Source organism: Polypterus senegalus, chromosome 13 (assembly GCF_016835505.1).
Source record: "Polypterus senegalus isolate Bchr_013 chromosome 13, ASM1683550v1, whole genome shotgun sequence".
NCBI lineage: Eukaryota > Metazoa > Chordata > Cladistia > Polypteriformes > Polypteridae > Polypterus > Polypterus senegalus.
In genome coordinates this window covers 8,954,236-8,974,357 of record NC_053166.1, presented here as the reverse complement: position 1 = coordinate 8,974,357, position 20,122 = coordinate 8,954,236, and the positions used below count along the sequence as shown (strand labels likewise).

The 20,122-nt window shown below is 43.2% G+C and overlaps 1 long non-coding RNA gene across 1 annotated transcript; it reads left to right on the top strand.

Annotated features, from left to right (window-relative positions):
- The first annotated feature begins 14,531 nt into the window (after positions 1-14,531).
- On the top strand, positions 14,532-18,909 carry LOC120543054. The gene is made up of 3 exons (XR_005636279.1): positions 14,532-14,566; positions 14,925-15,017; positions 18,666-18,909. It is a non-coding gene; the product is annotated as an uncharacterized LOC120543054 (long non-coding RNA).
- The last annotated feature ends 1,213 nt before the right edge of the window (positions 18,910-20,122 follow it).

Below are 20,122 nucleotides of genomic sequence, written 5' to 3'. Positions count from 1 at the left end.
AGAATGTTTGGGAGCACAGAGGTTAGGAATAACAGCCTCCCTCCTCCAGGGCCCCGAGTTCAATCCCTACACCCAGTTTACGTGTTCTTATCATGTCCTTGGGAGTCAGCGATGTGGAGGTTAGTTGGCCGACCCCTTGCAATGGACTGGCGCCCCCTGTAGGGTGTTATATATATGGAGAAAAGAGGAATGGAACAAATAGACGCTTGAAGATCGATGTCAGCACTCATCAGTGTGGCCCCCTAGTGGTCGAGGAGTTAAATGGTCAGCTTTTACCAGTGTGGCCCCCTAGAGACCAAGGAGTTACATTTAACTACAAAGAGGACTGTTTCATTTATGTGAGGTAGAATGCCCAGAGGGGACTGGGTGGTCTCGTGGCCTGGAACCCCTGCAGATTTTATTTTTTTTCTCCAGCCGTCTGGAGTTCTTTTTCTGTTTTTTCTGTCCACCCTGACCATCGGACCTTACTCCTTTTCTATGTTAACTAATGTTGTCTTATTTTAATTTCTTATTTTGTCTTTTATTTTTCTTTTCTTCAGTATGTAAAGCACTTTGAGCTACTTTTTGTATGAAAATGTGCAATAGAAATTAATGTTGTTGTTGTTACATTGCAATGCGCAATATTGACTGTTCTGTCCCCTTGAAAGACCCCCTGTGACTGCTGGTGCTGGTGTTACAGTGTGACCAGCTGTATGTCCACATTACCCCTAAAATAAGAGTGTCCCCATTCATCACCTGAATACTGCACCTATCATTCAGTTGCCCACTTGTAGTCCAAGTTTACAAGGACTGTGCCTGCCCTGTGCTCCCTCCATGACCCCTCACTCGTCATCAGCTGGCTGTTCACACAAAAAAATGGAGAAAGTTGGCGGCACTCATTCTGCGATTAATAGTGGGTGCTGGTTAAGAGTGTGAGTAACGTCTCATTAGCATAGACCACCTCATGTTCTCCTAAGAGGTTATAAGGCAGAACAACTTACAAATTAGGCAACAGAGAGGGTTGTGGTCCACCTCGAAATCAACTTACATTCACCACTGAATTAAAAGGAATCAGCAGACCCAGCATGAAAGACCCAGCACAGGCAATGTGGCAGTCGCTTGAACCCGTGACTGGGATCTACTCAGGAAACTGAACGTCTTTGACAGGGTCCAGTGATGGGCTGGTGGTCTTGTCTACACTAATATGTGCCTGTGACTGATTGGGCAGGAACCTGCTGCCTGCATTCTACATGCGGACTGAAGAGAGGAAAGCTGGACAGATAGAATGAGTCAGGGAGTTAATTAAACCGACAAGAAAGGCACTATATAATAAATAAATAAATAGATAGATAGATAGATACATACAAAAAGTACAACGCAATAAATACAAACATAGATATAAAAAACAATAAATATAAAAGGACAGATATGTGTGAAAGACACTATATAATAAATAAAAAGAGATAAGAAAAACACAATAGATAGATAGATAGATAGATAGATAGATAGATAGACATGAAGGGCGCTATATAATAGATAGATAGATAGATAGATAGATAGATAGATAGATAGATAGATAGATAGTGTGAAAGGCACTATATAATAAAAATACAGATGGACAGATATGAAAGGCACTATATAATTGATGAGTGAGGCAGCACACAACATGCAGATAGATATGAAAGACACTATTTAATTAATAGAAAGATACATATGAAAGACCCTAAAGATCAATAAATAGATAGATATGAAAGGCATTATATAATAAATAAATTGATATATAAAAGGTATTTTACAAAAAAGTAGAAACATAGATATAAAAGGCACTATATAAGAATAGATAAATACAAAATGCACCATACAATAAGCAAGAAACAGATATGAAAGGCACTATATAATGAATTGATTTAAATGAAGGCCAATATACAATACATAAATAAACAAATATGAAAAGCTCTATACAGTATATAAAAGTATAGACATATATGAAAGGCTCCATAAAATAAATAGAAACAGATTTGAAAGGCACTATACATACAAGATAGATATAATAGGCATTATATAATATATAGATATTTATGAAAGGAACTATAGAAGTGGAGAAATACAGATATGAAAGGCACTATATATAAAAAGACAAATATTTCAAACACTATATAATAAATAAAAAGATATATGAAAGTCATTATACAGTAGATAGATAGATAGATAGATAGATAGATAGAGTGAAAGGCACTATATGATAGATAGATAAATAGATAGATAGATAGATAGATAGATAGATAGATAGAAATCATATCAATAGCAGATATGAGAAGTGCTATATAATAAATGAAAAGATATGTATATATAGATATATATATGGATAGCTAGATATGAAAGGCGCTATATAATAAGTAAAAGGGTAAATGGAAGGCCCTGTAGATTGATATCTAGATGAATGACACTGTATATATTTCGCATATAATAACAGATGTGAAAGGCACCATACAATAAATACAAACAGCTATAGATATGAAGGGCACTACAGATAAGTGGGCTCGTATGATGAATGGCCACTTGACTCTGCAGGTGGTCTTGGCTGATGAAACTCTTTACAGTCTCTTAGGTACTATTTTTTTTATCTCATTTTACATTCCCATTATCCCATTTATTTTCTTTTTCTCATTATTTCTTGGCAAGCTTCACCCTAAACTAGGAAGTTCACAAATGTTGATAAGAGTGTCGTGCAATAAACTGATTAGCATGAAAATGTTAAATCATCTGCAACTCGGCCCCACCCTACTGCTATCAGAAAATTACTCTCGGAAGGAGAGCTGCGCACATCCGGGCTGGAGAGCCGCGAAATCCCACAATCCCCACACCACTGTCTTTAGTTTTCCATGAGTATTCAGTATGGCACACGACAGAGACCGCCAGCTTAGCTGCACGTGTGGTTTTTATGACGGTGAATTAGTGGGCCGATTAAAAGGCTTCATTAAGGAGGTCATCAGTTTAGTGGCTCTAAATAACACAAGTGTAAAGCTGTTTACCGGATGCTCCCTAAACAGATTGATTAGAGCATCATCTCGGATTTGCTGACCTGGGCAGAGAGACGTCAAAGTGTTGTGCCCATCTGTTTGGTGGCGCTGACACCTAACGCAGCGTTTCTCAACCTTTAAGTATTTGCGACCCAAGTTATCATAACAGTTTTAATCGCGCCCCCTCCCAACATTTTTTTGAAATATAGATGCATATTTTATTATACCTACTTAACTTTTATCGACATTTACCTAACTCTATATTTATTTTTCTAGTATCAGAATGTAGATTAAGTTCATTTGTTTTGGTTTCAACATATTTTTTTTTCATATTTTTGATTCTTTTCTTTTTTTCACATCTTCGCGCCCCCCCTTTTTGTTACTTCGCGCCCTCCTAGGGGGGCCTGCCCCACAAGTTGAGAACCACTGACCTAACGTGCAGGCTGATGTGACCCTGTCACACAAAGGCTCCAAAACTAAGCACAAAAGGCCAAAGCCACCTGCTCCACTGGTCTGAAATGGCTGAATGAGCTTCACCCCAGGCAGCCTCACCCCAAACTCAAAGGACAGGCTTGAGGCCTGTACCAGCTCAACCCCTACCCAGCTCACAGCCACTCAAACGTTTAGCCCTGCCCAGGTTTCTGCCACTCAAACATCTCAACCTACCCAGGCTGCTGCTATGTAAACACTTAACTCCGCCCACCCCGCTGTCAGTCAAACGTTTGGCCCTGCCCAGCTTGTATCCACTCAGACATTTGTTCCTGTCCAACATGCTGCCTCTGAAACATTTAGACCTCTCCAGGCTGTTGCCGATCAAATATCTGACAACTACGACTCAAATGTCCAGCCCATCCAGGCTACTGGGACACAAACATCTAGTTCCGTCCAGGGTCCTGCCACACAGACATCTGATACCACCCATTTGTCCGCCACTTAAACATCTTGACCTACCCAGCCTGTTACTTCTCAGGCATTTAGTCCTACCCAGTCAACTGCCATTCAAACATCTAGCCCCACCCAGATTGCTGTCACATGTGCATCTGGTCCTGTGTAGTTTGTTGCCATTCAATTATCTAAGCCCACTTAGGCTACAGACACCCAAACATTTAAGCCCCTCCCAGGCTGCTGCCACATAAGCTTTTAGCCTTGCACAGCCTGTTGTCAGTCAACCATCTGACAACACCCAGCCTAATGCCACTCAAGTATCTGGCCCCATTCAGCCTAATGCCACTCAAACATCTGGCCCAGCCCAGCCTAATGCCACTCAAACATGTGACCCTGCCCAGCCTAATGCCACTGCCCCCTAAAAATGTAACCCTTTCCAGCTTGCTGTTGTTCAATCATCTAGGTCTTCCCAGCCTTCTGCCATTCAAACACTAGGCTCCGCCCAGCCTGTTGCCACACAAACATCTGACCCAGCCCAGCCTGATGCCATTCAAGCATCTAGTGGCACCCAGGCTGCTGTCACATGAGCATCTGGTCCTGTGCAGTTTGTTGCCATTCAATTATCTAAGTCCAGTTAGGCTACAGACCCCCAAACATCTAACCCCCTCCCAGACTTTTAGACTTGCACAGCCTGTTGTCACTCAAACATCTTGCCACGCCCAGCCTAATGCCGCTCAACTATTTGGCCCCACCCAGTCTGATGTCACTTAAGCTTTTAGCCTTACACAGCCTGTTGTCAAACATCTGGCCCTGCCCAGCCTAATGCCACTCAAGTATGTGGCCCTGCTTAGCGTAATGCCACTCAAACATCTGACCCTGCCCAGCCTAATGCCACTAAAACATTTGGCCCCTTCCAGGCTGATGCCACTCAAATATCTATCCCAACCCAGCCTGTTGTCACCTAAAAATTTAACCCTGTACAGCTGCTGCCGCTCAATCATCTAGGCCGTCCCAGCCTTCTGCCATTCAAACACTAGGCTCCGCCCAGCTTGTTGCCACTCAGACATCTGACCGCACCCAGCCTGATGCCATTCAAGTATGTGCCCCCGCTTAGCCTAATGCCTTTCAAACATCTGGCCCTGCCCAGCCTAATGCCACTCAAACATCTGGCCCCGCCAAGGCTGATGTCACTCAAATATCTATCCCAACCCAGCCTGTTGTCACCTAAACATTTAACCCAGTACAGCTGCTGCTGCTCAATCATCTGGGTCGTCCCAGCCTGCTGCCATTCAAACATTAGGCTTCACCCAGCTTGTTGCCACTCAAACATCTGACCCCACCCAGCCTGATGCCACTTAAAACTTTCTCTTTGCTCAGGCTGTTGCCTCTCAAGCCTCCAAGCCCAACCAGCCTGCTGCCACTCATATCTGTCCCCTCTGCCACTTATGCACTTGGCTCTGCTTCACCTATCAACAGGGCCGTCTGCCACTGTGTTCTCCCTTAAACTTATTAAAGGGCACCGACTGATTTTTAGCAACAAAACATGGTGAAATGTATATTTAGGCTTTCAGCCTAATCAAGGGCTTCTAGATGAGGACCACTCCTGCCTAGTACCCCACTATATTTCTCACCATGATTTTACATTATTTTCCAGATTATATTGGCACACATGCCCCCATGATACAAAACCAGATCCTAGAGTCCACAGGAATTACTCCAGTAAACCCGAGTGTCACCGGACCTAAACCTCCGTCCTTCCTGGAATGGCCTTATGACAGATCGGTGTCACAGTGTCATGGCAGGACTGCTTTTCTCTTGCTCCAGTTGGTTATCATGGAGGTTATCAGACTTTTCTTGAGGCCACAGAGTGAGTCACTGGATAAACTGGGATGTGTACCCGTTAAGTCTCAGCCTGCTTGGAGGAGTAAGGTCAAAGTTCCAGAGATGGTAAGAAGATTACTGACGGTGAGAGCAGCAGCAGCAGCATCATGGATTATAAACTAAGTTTTCCAGGGGAAGATAACGGCTCATGGAGTGAGCATGGAGAAATTCAAAAAGAAAACCGGCCAACATATTAATCACTGGTCGATGTGCGCCACCTCAGTTTATACTGTAGACCTGGGCACGGGGTAGCATGAAAAACACAAAATCGGCCTGTCACGAATCGTGATCAGGCCAACTGGGGACGCTGGGTGAGAGCAACACTCCATTGCTCCATTGCCACTTTTTTGATACTGGCACCCCCTCCAGGTTTGGTTCGCCCTATTGCACCTGATGCTGCCCAATAACCTCCTACCCCAAACTGGAATAAGCCGGTTAAATAATAGAGTGTTTCTCTACTTCATTCCACCCTTTAAAAAAGATTAACTGGAATCGGCCACTTTTGTATTACTGACATCCCTTCCAAGGTTGGCTCCTGCCTTCTACCCGATGCTGCCTGGATAATCCTCAACCCTAAAGTGGCATAAACCCGTTTGAAAAGTTGCATTACCCCCATTTTAACTAAACAATTGTTTCATATACTGGCGTCCCATTCATGACATCAGGATAACCCAGAATAAGCTGGTTTGAAAATTGGGGGTTTATGCTTCACAATAGCCGTTATAAGCAATGAATGAAAATAGGCAGCTTTTTCAAGGTGGGCTCCCCTCTTGACCCTATTGCTACCATTATATATAAATTGCTACCCTAAAGCAGAATAAACCGGTTTGAAAATGGAGGGCTCTTCTGCTCCACTCCATCCTTTGTAATTAAGTAGGCTGCTTTTTTTTAAAATACGGGTATCCCCTCCAAAAGTGGCTCCTGCCTTGTACCCGATGCTGCCAGGATAACCCTCTACCCTAAACCAGATCGAGCTGGTTTGAAAGTTGAGAGCTTCTTGATGAAAGGCTTCTTCTTAACGCTGGCGTCCCATCCAGGTTTGGTTCCTGTCCTACAGCCGATTGCTTCTGGAAAACCCCAACCTAAACTGGGCTCAGCTGTTTAAAATGCAGGGCTTTCCTGCTTCCCACCATCCATTATAAACAATGCACTGAAAGAGGCAGCTTTTTCAATATCATCGTCCTATCAAGGGTGGGTTCCCCTGCTGAATCTGATGCTGCCATAATAACTCCCTACTCTAAAACGGAATAAGCCAGTTTGAAAATGGAGGGGTTTTCTGCCGCAAATCATTCATTATAATGCTGGCGTCCCATGCAGGGTTGATTCCCCATTTTGCAATTGATGCTGCCAGGATAACCCACCATCCTAAACCAGAATAAGCTAGTTTGAAACTTGAAGGCTTTCCTACTTCACACCATTCATTTTACACACACTCACCGGCCACTTTATTAGGTACACCTGGCTGTTCTCCGGTTGGACCCCCATTTGCCTTCAGAGCTGCCGTAATTGTTGGTGGCACAGACACATCAAGGTGCTGAAAACATTGCTTGAGGATTCTGGTCCATATTGACGTGACAGCATCACGCAGATTTGTCAGCTGCACATCCATGATGTGAATCTCCCGCTCCACCACATCCCAAAGGTGCTCTACTGGATTGAGATCTGCTGACTGTGGGGGCCATTGGAGTCCAGTGAGCTCATCGTCATGCTCAGCAAACCAGTCTGAGATGATCTGAGCTTTGTGACATGGCGTGTTATCCTGCTGGAAGGAGCCATCAGAAGATGGGGTCACTGAAGTCATAAAGGTCAGTCACAATACTCAGGTAGACTGTGGCATTTAAACGAAGCTCACCTGGTACTAAGGGGCCCAAAGTGTGCCACGATAATACCCCCGACACCATTAGATCACCAGCACCAGCATGAACTGTTGATACAAGGCAGGATCGATCCCTGCTTTCATGTTGTTGACCATCCAAATCAAGACTCATCAGACCAGATGACGTTTTTCCAGTCTTCTGTTGTCCAATGCTGGCGAGTCCATGTGAACTGTAGCCTCAGTTGCCTGTTCTTAGGTGACAGGAGTGTCACCCACTGTGGTCTCTTGCTGCTGTAGCCCACCTGCTTCAAGGTTTGACGTGTTGTGCGTTCAGAGATGCTCTTCTGCACACCTCGGTGGTAATGAGTGGTGATTTGAGTTCCTGTTGCCTTTCTATCAGCTCAGACCAGTCTGGCCATTCTCCTCTGACCTCTGGCATCAACAAAGAGAGCTACCGCCCACTGGATATTTTCCCTTTTTCGGACCACTCTTTGTAAACCCTACAGATGGTTGATCTCGGTAGATCAGCAGTTTCTGAAATACTCAGAGTGGCCCGTCTGGCACCATCAACTGCCACGTTCAGAGTCCCCTTTCTTCTCCATTCTGATGCTCGATGTGAACTTCAGTAGGTTGTCATGCTGTATTGCATCCAGCTGCTGCCCTGTGATTGGCTGATTAGATATTTGCGCTAACAAGCAGTTGAACAGGTGTACCTAATAAAGTGGCCGGTGGGTATAGATGATGAAAGGCTTACGCTCAGTGCTGGCTTCCCACCCAGGGTTGGTTCTTTTCTTACAGCTAATAAGGATAACCCCGATCTAAACTGGGATCAACTGTTTACAATGGTGGGTACTGGCACTCTGCTTGTTGATACTGGTGCCCCCTCCAGGGTTTGTTCTCTTATTGCACCCGATGCTGCCCAATAACCTCTCACTCTAAACAGGAATAAGCCAGTTTGATAATCAAGGCGTTCTCTGCTCCCTCCACTCATACCATAATATTTGATTAATTGCAGTAGCCCACCTTTTTAATACCAGCCCCCCCATACAGGGTTGATTCCCCTGTTGAACCTGATGCTGCCATGATAACCACCTACTCTAAACCGGAATAAACCGGTCTGAGATCTGAGCGTTTTCTGCTCCATTCCCCCTCACTGTACTTCCATAGTCGCAACAGGCTGTGTTTTTAGTCCTGACGTGCCCTCCACAGTGGGGTCCTGCCTTCCACGCAATGCTACCAGGAAATGCTGTTCTGCCCTGTACCCTGTGCCATCTAGACAGGCCTACTACAAACCTGAGCTGCGCTGGTGAAGACTGGGTATCAACTCACTTAGAAGTAAAGTCAGAACGTGCAATGAACTGCGACTACGTGCGGGACGAGGGAATGTGAGACGCTCAAGAGCGGCATAGTCGAGCCGGGGTGTGTAATGGAAAGTTCTCTCACCTTGCACGCTCTGTGAATGCCTAATTGCGGCTCTCATGCCCGACGTCACCTCCACGTGTTCAGCCTTTCATTACCTTATCGCGCTGCCAGCGTCGCAGACATCTGATAAGACGGCTGGTGAGGTCGCAGTGCCGCATGGTTAACACCTTGGTGCCCGGCTCTCCCTCAGCCAGCAGGCTCTTTTGTATGCCATGCATTTGAATTTACTCAAAAGGTGAAGGTCCAAATCGGAAAACTTGAGTTCCGCAGGACACACTTGGGGCCAAAGCCACCTGGCTATGGTCAAAGATGGAAATCTGACTTCTCTGTCATTTATAATGCAGAAATGGCTTGGGACATTTACTCCGGGTTCTCAGGTTTATGCTTTCACACCCCACAAATGTGGAGGTTAGGGTTGGCATGGCATATGTGAGAGGGCATCTAGGCTGGGGTGGGGTCCTGATGTGCCCCGAAACCTATTGGGGTAGGCTGTGACCCCTGCAACGGGGCCATGCAGTAGTCACTAGTGACTGTCGGTGTGCAGTTGGCGTGTTCTCCCTCTGTCCACATGGTACTCTGCTGTCTTCGCACATGCATGGACGTGTAGGTTAGGTTCTGCTCAGTCAGTCCAATCTTGGCACCTGCCTTTCGCCCTACGCAGCTAGAATAAGTGAATTTGAGAATCGATTCTTCATTGTTCATTCATTTCTGGAACCACTTTTTCCAGTTCAGGTTCGGGGAGATGAAACCTAGCCCAGTAGCACTGGGAACACATCAGGAACCACCCCTGGATGGGAAAGCCATACCTGTGATCATTGAAAGCAGGACAGTTTACAGTCACAGCTGACCTGCTTCTCCATAGGACACAGGCTCTTAAACTATAGGCCGTGACCCATTTTGTGTCACATGTTGCCTGAATTGGTGCCACGCAGAGTCATGATTCACAATTGGACTCCATTGGAAAGGATCACGTATGGTCTGCGGACTGGCTCTTGAACAACATTGACCTGTGCCGGCAAAACTCCTAGGCCATGTGATGACTGTGGGTGACAATTCTCCAAGAACTCCAGTAGTGTTTCTCCAAAAGGGGGCGTTATGACTGTCGGCGAAGATTCCAGGTAAGTTACAACTGGGCGATGAGAAAAAAATCTTTAATAAATACTGCCATAGGATACTGGAGGAAAGCCCACTGCAACACACGGAGAATATTCAAGTGGCACAGAGACGGTGTCATGGCTCTGTTGTGGTTCATTTCCTGGCTCAAGTGTTTTTTTTTTGTTGTTATTTCATCCATCCATTCATTATCCAACCTGCTATATCCTAACTACAGGGTCATGGGGGTCTTCTGGAGCCAATGCCAGCCAACACAGGGTGAAGGCAGGAAACAAACCCTGGGCAGGGCGCCAGCCCACTGCAGGGCGGTTGTTGTTATTTATTTAATTTTAATTTTTGTTGTATTATTCGGTGTTATACACTTATTGGACAAATTATTAGGAACACCTGTCCACCAGTGTACAGGCCAGCCATGATATCCAGCAACGTTGAGGGGGTACTGCAAAGTCTCAAGATGTCCCACAGGGCAGGTCGAATGCTTTATGAAAATCGACAAAGGCTGCACAGAAACTCTGCCAATATTCGTGTTTGCTCTCCTTGAGAACCCTCAGTGCCAGGAGAACGGGACTCGCCTGACTGCATTGTGCCAAGTGTTACGTTTGGTGGAGGGGGGATTGTGGTTTGGGGTTGGGCTCGGCCCCTTAGTTCCAGTGAAAGGAACTCTTAATGCTTCAGCATAGAAAACCATTTTCGACTTTGTGGGAACAGTTTGGGGAAGGCAACATGACTGGGCACACACACCAGTGCACAAAGCAAAGGTCTATAAAGAAACTGAGGAGCAAGTTTGGTGGGGCTGCACAGAGCCCTGACCTCAACCTGAAAAGACCACCTTCGGGAGACTTTGAGTGAGCCAGACCTTCTCATCCAACATCACAAATGCTCTGAAGGGAAGGACCCAGGACTCTAAAGCTGTGACAGCCTGCCACTTTCAGGACAACCTCACTCTGACGAGGTGAATTCTGGGTGAGGTTTATCTTTCTGACTTCACCTTTGCAGGGGCGAGGACGTCCTTCTGCGCTGCTTTGTTTTCTGTTCCTGAAAAGCGGATTTCCTTTTCCTCTCTAAGTCTGGATGTGAAGTTGCCAACTTTTTGGACTTTTAAATGTGGAAAGTCTCTGTTTTTGTTGATTAATCTGTGGACGGCACCTTGAGTTGCATGTAAATATATGAGTAAGTGCTATTTAAATAAAGTTATTATTATTATTACTATTATTACTATTACTATTATTATTATTATTATTATTATTATTATTGCTTTATCATCATTCTATCTATTTATGCATGTATTTATTTATTTACTTAAAGAGCTTCTGTAAAAAGCTAAACTTCCCCTTGGGGAAAAATAAAGTTTTATCTATCTATCTATCTATCTGCTATATGGTGCCTTTCACATCCATCTACCTAGCTTTCTATTATATAGTGTCTTTCATATCTATCTATCTATCTATCTATTATATAGTGCCTTTCACTCTATCTATCTATCTATCTATCCTTCTATTATATAGTGCCTTTCATATCTATCTATCTATCTATCTATTTATCTGTCTATCTATCTATCTATCTATCTATCTATCTATCTGATATATAGTGCCGTTCACATCTATCTATCTATCTATCTATCTATCTATCTATCTATTATATAGTGCCTTTCATATCTATCTATCTATCTATCTATCTGATATATAGTGTCTTTCATATCTATCTATCTATCTATCTATCTATCTATCTATCAATCTATCTATCTGCTATATAGTGCCTTTCATATCTATCTATCTATCTATCTATCTATCTATCTATCTATCTATATAGTGCCTTTCATATCCATATCTTTCTATCTATCTATCTATCTATCTATCTATCTATCTATCTATCTATCTATCTATATAGTGCCTTTCATATCTATCTATCTATCTATCTATCTATCTATCTGTCTATCTATCTATCTATCTATCTATCCTTCTATTATATAGTGCCTTTATAGTGCCTTTCATATCTATCTATCTATCTATCTATCTATCTATCTATCTATCTATCTATCTATTATATAGTGCCTTTCATATCTATCTATCTATCTATCTATCAATCTATCTATCTGCTATATAGTGCCTTTCATATCCATCTACCTATCTTTCTATTATATAGTGCCGTTCACATCTATCTATCTATCTATCTATCTATCTATTATATAGTGCCTTTCATATCTATCTATCTATCTATCTATCTATCGATCTATCTATTTATCTGTCTATCTATCTATCTATCTATCTATCCTTCTATTATATAGTGCCTTTCACTCTATCTATTTATCTGTCTATCTATCTATCTATCTGATATATAGTGCCTTTCATATCTATCTATCTATCTATCTATCTATCTATCTATCTATCTATCTATCTATCCTTCTATTATATAGTGCCTTTCATATCTATCTATCTATCTATCTATCTATCTATCTATCTATCTGCTATATAGTGCCTTTCATATCTATCTATCTATCTATCGATCTATCTATCTATCTATTATATAGTGCCTTTCACTCTATCTGTCTATCTATCTATCTATCTATCTATCTATCTATCTATCTGATATATAGTGTCTTTCATATCTATCTATCTATCTATCTATCTATCTATCTATCTATCTATCTATCTATCTGCTATATAGTGCCTTTCATATCTATCTATCTATCTATCTATCTATCTATCTATCTATCTATCTATCTATCTATCCTTCTATTATATAGTGCCTTTCACTCTATCTATCTATCTATCTATCTATCTATCTATCTATCTATCTATCTGATATATAGTGTCTTTCATATCTATCTATCTATCTATCTATCTATCTATCTATCTATCAATCTATCTATCTGCTATATAGTGCCTTTCATATCTATCTATCTATCTATCTATCTATCTGCTATATAGTGCCTTTCATATCGATCTATCTATCTATCTATTATATAGTGCCTTTCACTCTATCTATCTATCTATCTATCTATCTATCTATCTATCTATCGATCTATCTATTTATCTGTCTATCTATCTATCTATCTATCTATCTGCTATATAGTGCCTTTCATATCTATCTATCTATCTATCTATCTATCTATCTGCTATATAGTGCCTTTCATATCTATCTATCTATCTATCTATCTATCTATCTATCTATCTATCTGCTATATAGTGCCTTTCATATCTATCTATCTATCTATCTATCTATCCTTCTATTATATAGTGCCTTTCATATCTATCTATCTATCTATCTATCTATCTATCTATCTATCTATCTATCTATCTATCTATCTATCTGCTATATAGTGCCTTTCATATCTATCTATCTATCTATCTATCTATCTATCATATAGTGCCTTTCATATCTATCATATGCTGCCCTCTACTGGCTAGGAATGATTTCCACCTCCAACTAGCAGCCTCCGGCATTAAGGGTTGACAACACCAAAGTGTTCTACATTATGAAGGGAATTAGTCCAGTGGATCCCAGCTGATGCTTTAAAATAAATTGTTAAATAAGAACACCAGGACAGGGTGGCTTACGCTGTTAAGAGTTCATTTGGTACAAACACGAGAACGTTTATCTTCACACAAAGACCCACAGACACACGGTGTGAGTGACTGAATGCAGTAGACTGTGGGACTTTGGGGACGTTCAAAACTCAACTCAGAGGGTCGCATGACAGGTGTGGATTCTGCCAGGACTGAGAGATTTCCAACAGACCCCTGCTGCAGACCTCCAGAGCTCCCCTCCATTGAGGCGGCTGTCACTTTATGTCACACGTCAGTGATAACTCCCTGTTACACTGTGGCTAAGATTAGGGTTGGGGGAGGAGGGTTATCTGACCCAAGTTTAGTAAACCATGTGACATAAACTTGCAATCCAATTGGCTGTCCAGTGGAGCTACGGAGGTCTACAGATGGACCCACCTCAAGATGTCAGCTTTTAATTTTTAATAAACTTTCCTGGACACACGTGTCTCCACTTTGTCATTATGGGTTAGTTAAGTGCAGATTGATGGGTAAAACTGTCACATTTCTCCATTTAAAAATGAAATCTCCAACACCACAGAGTGTGCAGAAAGTGAAGGGTCTGGAGACTTTCTGAATCGCCTGTAATGTAAGGCGCACGTCTTTAGGAGGAAGAGGGAGGAACTTGAGGGGTCAAAACAAAACAGGGACATGAGAGAAACATGCCCACCCACAGTGGGGTTTGAACCCCAGTTCTACCGAAGCTAAAAGGCAACAGCGCTAACTGCCATACTGACCCCTACTTTCTCTTCTGTTTCTTTTTCCGGTTCCGGCCTGCGCCACCACAACCTACTCAAAGCTTCATGATGTTCCAGCACTTATGAGCCAGAAGTCTACGTGACCATCATCATCAAGTCCTTCCGTGAGAACCCTAAATCCAAAGAGGACTGTTTCATTTATGTGAGGTAGAATGTCCAGAGGGGACTGGTCAGGTGGTCTCATGGTCTGAATCCCCCCAGATTTTATTTTTTTCTCCAGCCGTCTGGAGTTTTTTTTTCTGTCCTCCCTGGCCATTGGACTTTACTCTTATTCGATGTTAATTAATGTCGACTTATTTTCTTTTCTTACTGTGTCTTTTATTTTTCTATTCTTTATTATGTAAAGCACTTTGAGCTACTGTGAGTATGAAGATGTGCTCTAGAAATAAATGTTGTAGTTGGTGTTGCTGTGCCACCACTGAACAAAAGAATGTGATTTGTATGACGAGATCAGAGTTTGACCTTTCGATTTTTGATTTCCCCCATTACTTTGTGGTCTCTACAGGTGCAGCAGCCGTCATCTCTGTGGTCTGCGAGTTTGGGGCACGTCGTCGCCGTCAATTCTGCGGCTTTGCTGGCTGTTTCGGTTCAATGGAAAGTATGTTGAATTTTCTATTTTTTTTTTATAAGGGAAAGGCCAAGTTGAAGAACGTGTTCCATGCCTGCACGTTGTGAGACCGCGCCGTTTGCACCAGTTTGGTATCAAAGCTGAGGCGGTGGTGGTGGTGGCGGGGGGGCTTTTTCAGAATGAGGGGGATGTTAAAAGTCGGATTGCCTCAGGGCTCAGCGTTGGGGCCGCTGCTCTTTTTAATCACCTGTGCCCTCCATGATGTTTTGGGGACAAAGACCTCATTTTTCCTTGATTTGACCCTCTGCTCCCCAGTTTTAAACCAGGGGTCTCCCTGGCTACTTTTACAAAATGAAAATGGCCAAGAGCTCCTCATGTTTTCTAACGTTTATTCTCACAGCTTATTTCAACCCAAACAAACTGAATACGCTTGTTTTGCCTGAACATGACCCAGCAATTAGGATATAGTGGGTTGGATAATGGATGGATTTACGGAATGTTGGTGTCCACAACTCACATTTTCCATTCAAATATCACAAAAACATATTGAGTTCACCTGCAAGTGCATTTTGCACGTCTGTCTGCATTTTCTAGTGGATCTCACACCATTAGATTAAAACATGAATGCTGTCAAAACAAAACAATGCAATTCCAAACCCACAGTGTGGCAAAGGCGCTATATAGGCGTTGACCTGACATAAACTGACAGCAGAGGCACGTATAAAAATAAAAAGGTTTTTACATTTTTCTTCGGCCGTTGGGCATGTCTTCTCCGTGTCCCACAGGCCCAACACACCAACAAAGAAAACACCAAAAACACCCAAAATTCACTCCTCTTCCTTCACTCCTCCCAGGCAGATTTGTCTTTGTCCTTGTCCTCCTCCTCTTCCTGACTCTGGTGCCCAGAGTGGTGACTACTGCCGGCTCCTTTTATAGCATCACCTGGAAGTGCTGCAGGTGCTCGTTCACCTACTTCTGGCTGCACCTCCAGGTGTGGCTGCGTTCCCACCAAGACGGGCTCGTTAGGTTGTGCAGTTCCCTCCTGGTGGTGGCCACAGAGCCCAAGAGGAATGAGCTCCGGTGTTCCCAAATATCGGCCTCGATGCAACCCAGGTGGACTGCCAACAAGTGTAGTGTGCATTCCATGATTGCTCCCCTGGATCCAGTGTCAAAGGGCCATCCCAACCAGGCATGGGTCCCGGCCATCTGCCATAACAGATATGACATATTCATTTTGTCATTTTGTCACATGTCACTGTGTCACTTTATTCACAGGTCCAGTTGCACGTGTGATGTGTTTTTTAGTGAGTCAGATGACTGGCACTGAGGTGTATGTTGGAGTGGAGGCCCCTTAGGTTCACTCTTCTGGAGTTGTTTCAATGTTCGTCTGTCAGTCGTGTTCTGCACTTTGATTTCATGACATTCACGTCACAGAGTCACAGAGGTATGGAGACCCAAACAAAGCAGACATCTTCAGTGCTGCTCGGTGAAGATTCTTCTAGTTATCTGGCTCTACTAAGCTCCAGAAATGCTGAGACTTTAACTGCACATTATTTTGAAGGTTTACTAACTTATAGTATAGAAAATCCAACATCTCTCTGTCTTTCACGAGAGAACTACTTCACAGATTTAGTTCGGGTTTTTTTCTATAATTAGCTTGAACATTCCGGTTGATTTAGCGACTTCTCCCATTTCGTTATGTATCAGAGTTCGCTTGCGGTACCGATTTATTTGCGAGAACCTGAGAAACACGCGGTGGGCCGAGGAGAGAGGGGCCTTCCTCACTCACTCGTAACCTTCGGGGCGTGTACCTTAATTCCGTTAAGCTAGCGAATGAGAGAACAACGGAATTCAACTTTGTTTCATATTTAAAATAAAGTGTTACTTAGGTCTTGATGAGTTTGAGTCCAGATATTCTCTTAAGTGTCTACCACATTGAAAAGAGTCAGATTGTGGATCGCGATTTTGTGTTCAAAGGACCGTGATATGATTTTTTTGGAAAGATCACCCACCCCTAATTTGACTAACCAAGTTTTCAAATTTATGTAGGATGCATTAACCCTTTGGCGAGCTACTTGGAAAGGGGTGGAGAGCTACCGGTAGATCGCGAGCGACGTGTTGGAGTCCCTGGTGTAAAATCCCAAATCAAACACTTCAGACATCGTGATTAAAGTGCACACTGAAGACTTTCACTTAAGACGATTTGCAGACATTTTAGTCACTTAACACTTTTTTCAAGCTGTCCCCCCCCCATTTCAGGGCACCATAATGTTTGGCACACAGCAATGACAGGTCCATTAACACTAGAATTATCAAAGCCTACGAAAAAACAACTTAAGTGGACAAGCCCCCCCGAAACAAGCAGGAGCTGAAGATCAGAGAATCACCAGTGAAAACCCTCAGCACCTGGTGGTGTCTGTGAGTCGCAGACTTCAAGCAGTCATTGCATGTGAGGGACATGTGACAAAGTCCTAAATGTGACCACGGCTTTAACACTAGAATTGCCAAAGCCTACGAAAAAACTCATAAATCCTTCCCACCTTAAATCCCTTCGCACCTCTCCATCAGCGTCTTTTGTCTTGTAAATGTGTCGATAAGCAGCCTGCTATCACATCCCCCACCGCCGCACAAAGTTTTCTCAGCTCGAAGGTGCGACGGTAATTAAGGTGGGACAGATTTACGAGTTTTTGTCATAGGCTTTGGTAATTCTAGTGTTAAAGCCGTGGTCACATTTAGGACTTTGTCACATGTCCCTCACATGCAGTGACTCCTTGAAGTTGGTAACTCACAGACACCACCAGGTGCTGAGGGTTTCCTCTGGTGATTCTCTGATCTTCAGCTCCTGTTTGTTTCGGGGGGGCTTGTCCACTAAAGTTGTCTCTTCAGCCTATGGAAGGTCTGCTCAGTAGGATTGAATGCAGGTGATTGGCTTGGCCATTCCAGAATTTTCCATTTTTTAGCTTTGATAAACTCCTGTGTGTCCTCGGCTGTGTGTTTGGCTCATTATCTTGTTGTTGGATGATGCGCCATCCAGTGAGTTTGGAGGCCTTTACTGGAACTTGAGCAGATCAGATGTTTCTGTACACCTCAGAATTCATTGTGCCATCAGCAGCTGCATTTAACAACAATGGGGCCAGAACCTGTGGCAGCCATTCATGCCCAAGCCATAACACCCGCACCAGCACCATGTTTAACAGATGAGGTAGTCTGCTCTGGATCTCGTGCAGTTCTTTTTGGTTTCCACACTTTGCTCTCACCATCTCACTGATGCAGGTTCATCTTTGTCTCGTCTGTCCACAAGACCTTTCCCCAGAATTCTGCAGGGTCATTGAAATCGTTTTTTCCACAAACTGTCATCTGGTCATCCTATTTTTGTGGTGTTCATCTTGCAGTGTGTCCTCTGTGTTTCTGTTCATGAAGTCTTCTGTCTCTGACATGTCCACATTGGCCCCCTGAAGTCTGTTTCTGATCTGTCAAACAGGCGTTTGGGGCTTTTTCTTGACCACAGTGAGGATTCTTCTGTTGTCAGCAGTGGAGGTCTGCCTTGGCCCACCAGTCCCTTTCTGATTACTGAGCTCACCAGTGTGTTCTTTATTCTTCATGATATTCCAGACAGTTGATTTTGGTCATCCTAAGGTTCTACTGAAGTTTCTGAAATGTTTTCTTCTTGTTTTTCAGACTCATGATGGCCTCTTTGACTTTCACTGGCACAGCTCTTATCCTCATGGTGACTGCCGACACTCCAAAGGGTAGAAACAAGCCGAGGTATCTTATGAAGACACCTGAGGAATCACAAACACCTGGGACACCAAGGGTCCCAGACATTACGGTGCCCTGACATGTGGGGCTGTGTAGGAAACGTGTTGTGCAACCAAAACATCCGCAAATGCCCTTAAATGAAAGTCTGCTGTGTAAACTTTAATCATGTGGTCTGAATTGTTTGATTTGTAATTTTAAATGGTAGAGCAGAGGGGAAAGTCAAGAAAGAACAAGGGCCTTTTTCTGAAACGTTATGGAGGACACTGTATATAAATGACCAGGACAAAAGTAAATAATGGAAAATCAGCTCAACTGTTACAGAGGAACATGGACAGCATATAGTTTGCCCAGTTGCTCTTCTGTGGACGTTTTCTAGTGCTGTTATGTCTTTATGGAGACCAAAACTGCACACAGAACTCCAGATGAGGCCTCACCAGTGTGTTATAAAGACTTGAGCCTCACCTCCTGGACTTGTGCTCCACACATCAAGGCGCTATATAACCTGACATTCTTAATGGCTTCTCAGCACTGTCTGGATTTATTAGAATATTAGAAAGATTTAGACAAGAACAGGCCATTCAGCCAACAAAGCTTGCCAGTCCTGTCCACTTAATTCTTCTAAAATAACATCAAGTTAAGTTTCGAAAGTCCCTAAAGTCCTCCTGTCCACCACACTATTTGGTCGCTTATTCCAAGTGTCTGTGGTTCTCTATTTCCCCTTCACAGTTCCAACTGTGTCCCCGTGTTCTTCATGAACTCATTTTAAAGTCACCGTCTCGAACCACTGGACTGATTCCCCTAACGATTTTAAACTCTTCATTCAGGTCTCCTCTGATCTTCTTTTGCTTAAACCTGAAAGGCTTAGCTCTTTGACTTTTTCTTCATAACTCATCCCCTGTAGTTGCTCTTCTCTGGACCTTCTCTTGTGCTGCTATGTCCTTTTTGTGGCCTGGAGACCAAAACTGCACCCAGTACTCCAGATGAGGCCTCACCAGTGTTGTTATATCTATGGGCATTAATATTGTAATCATAAAAGGAAGAAGACGGACACAGGTTCAAAGTAGTAACTAACAGGTCCTTTACTAAGATCGTTCCCAGAGTACACGTTACACAGCTTTATTATTAGTCTCTACTTCCTAATAGCTCTCTAATACCCATAATCCCTTATTACTATGGAATCCCCAAAAGTCCAGACTTACAATATACTACAAGTGTGTTTATAAAACTTGAGCAGAACTTCCTGTGACTTGCACTCCACACATCAAGGCGCTATATAACCTGACATTCTGTTTGCCTTCTTAATGGCCTCTGAACACTGTCTGTCTAACACACTACTTGGTCACTTATTCCATGTGTCTGTAGTTCTCTGTGTGAAG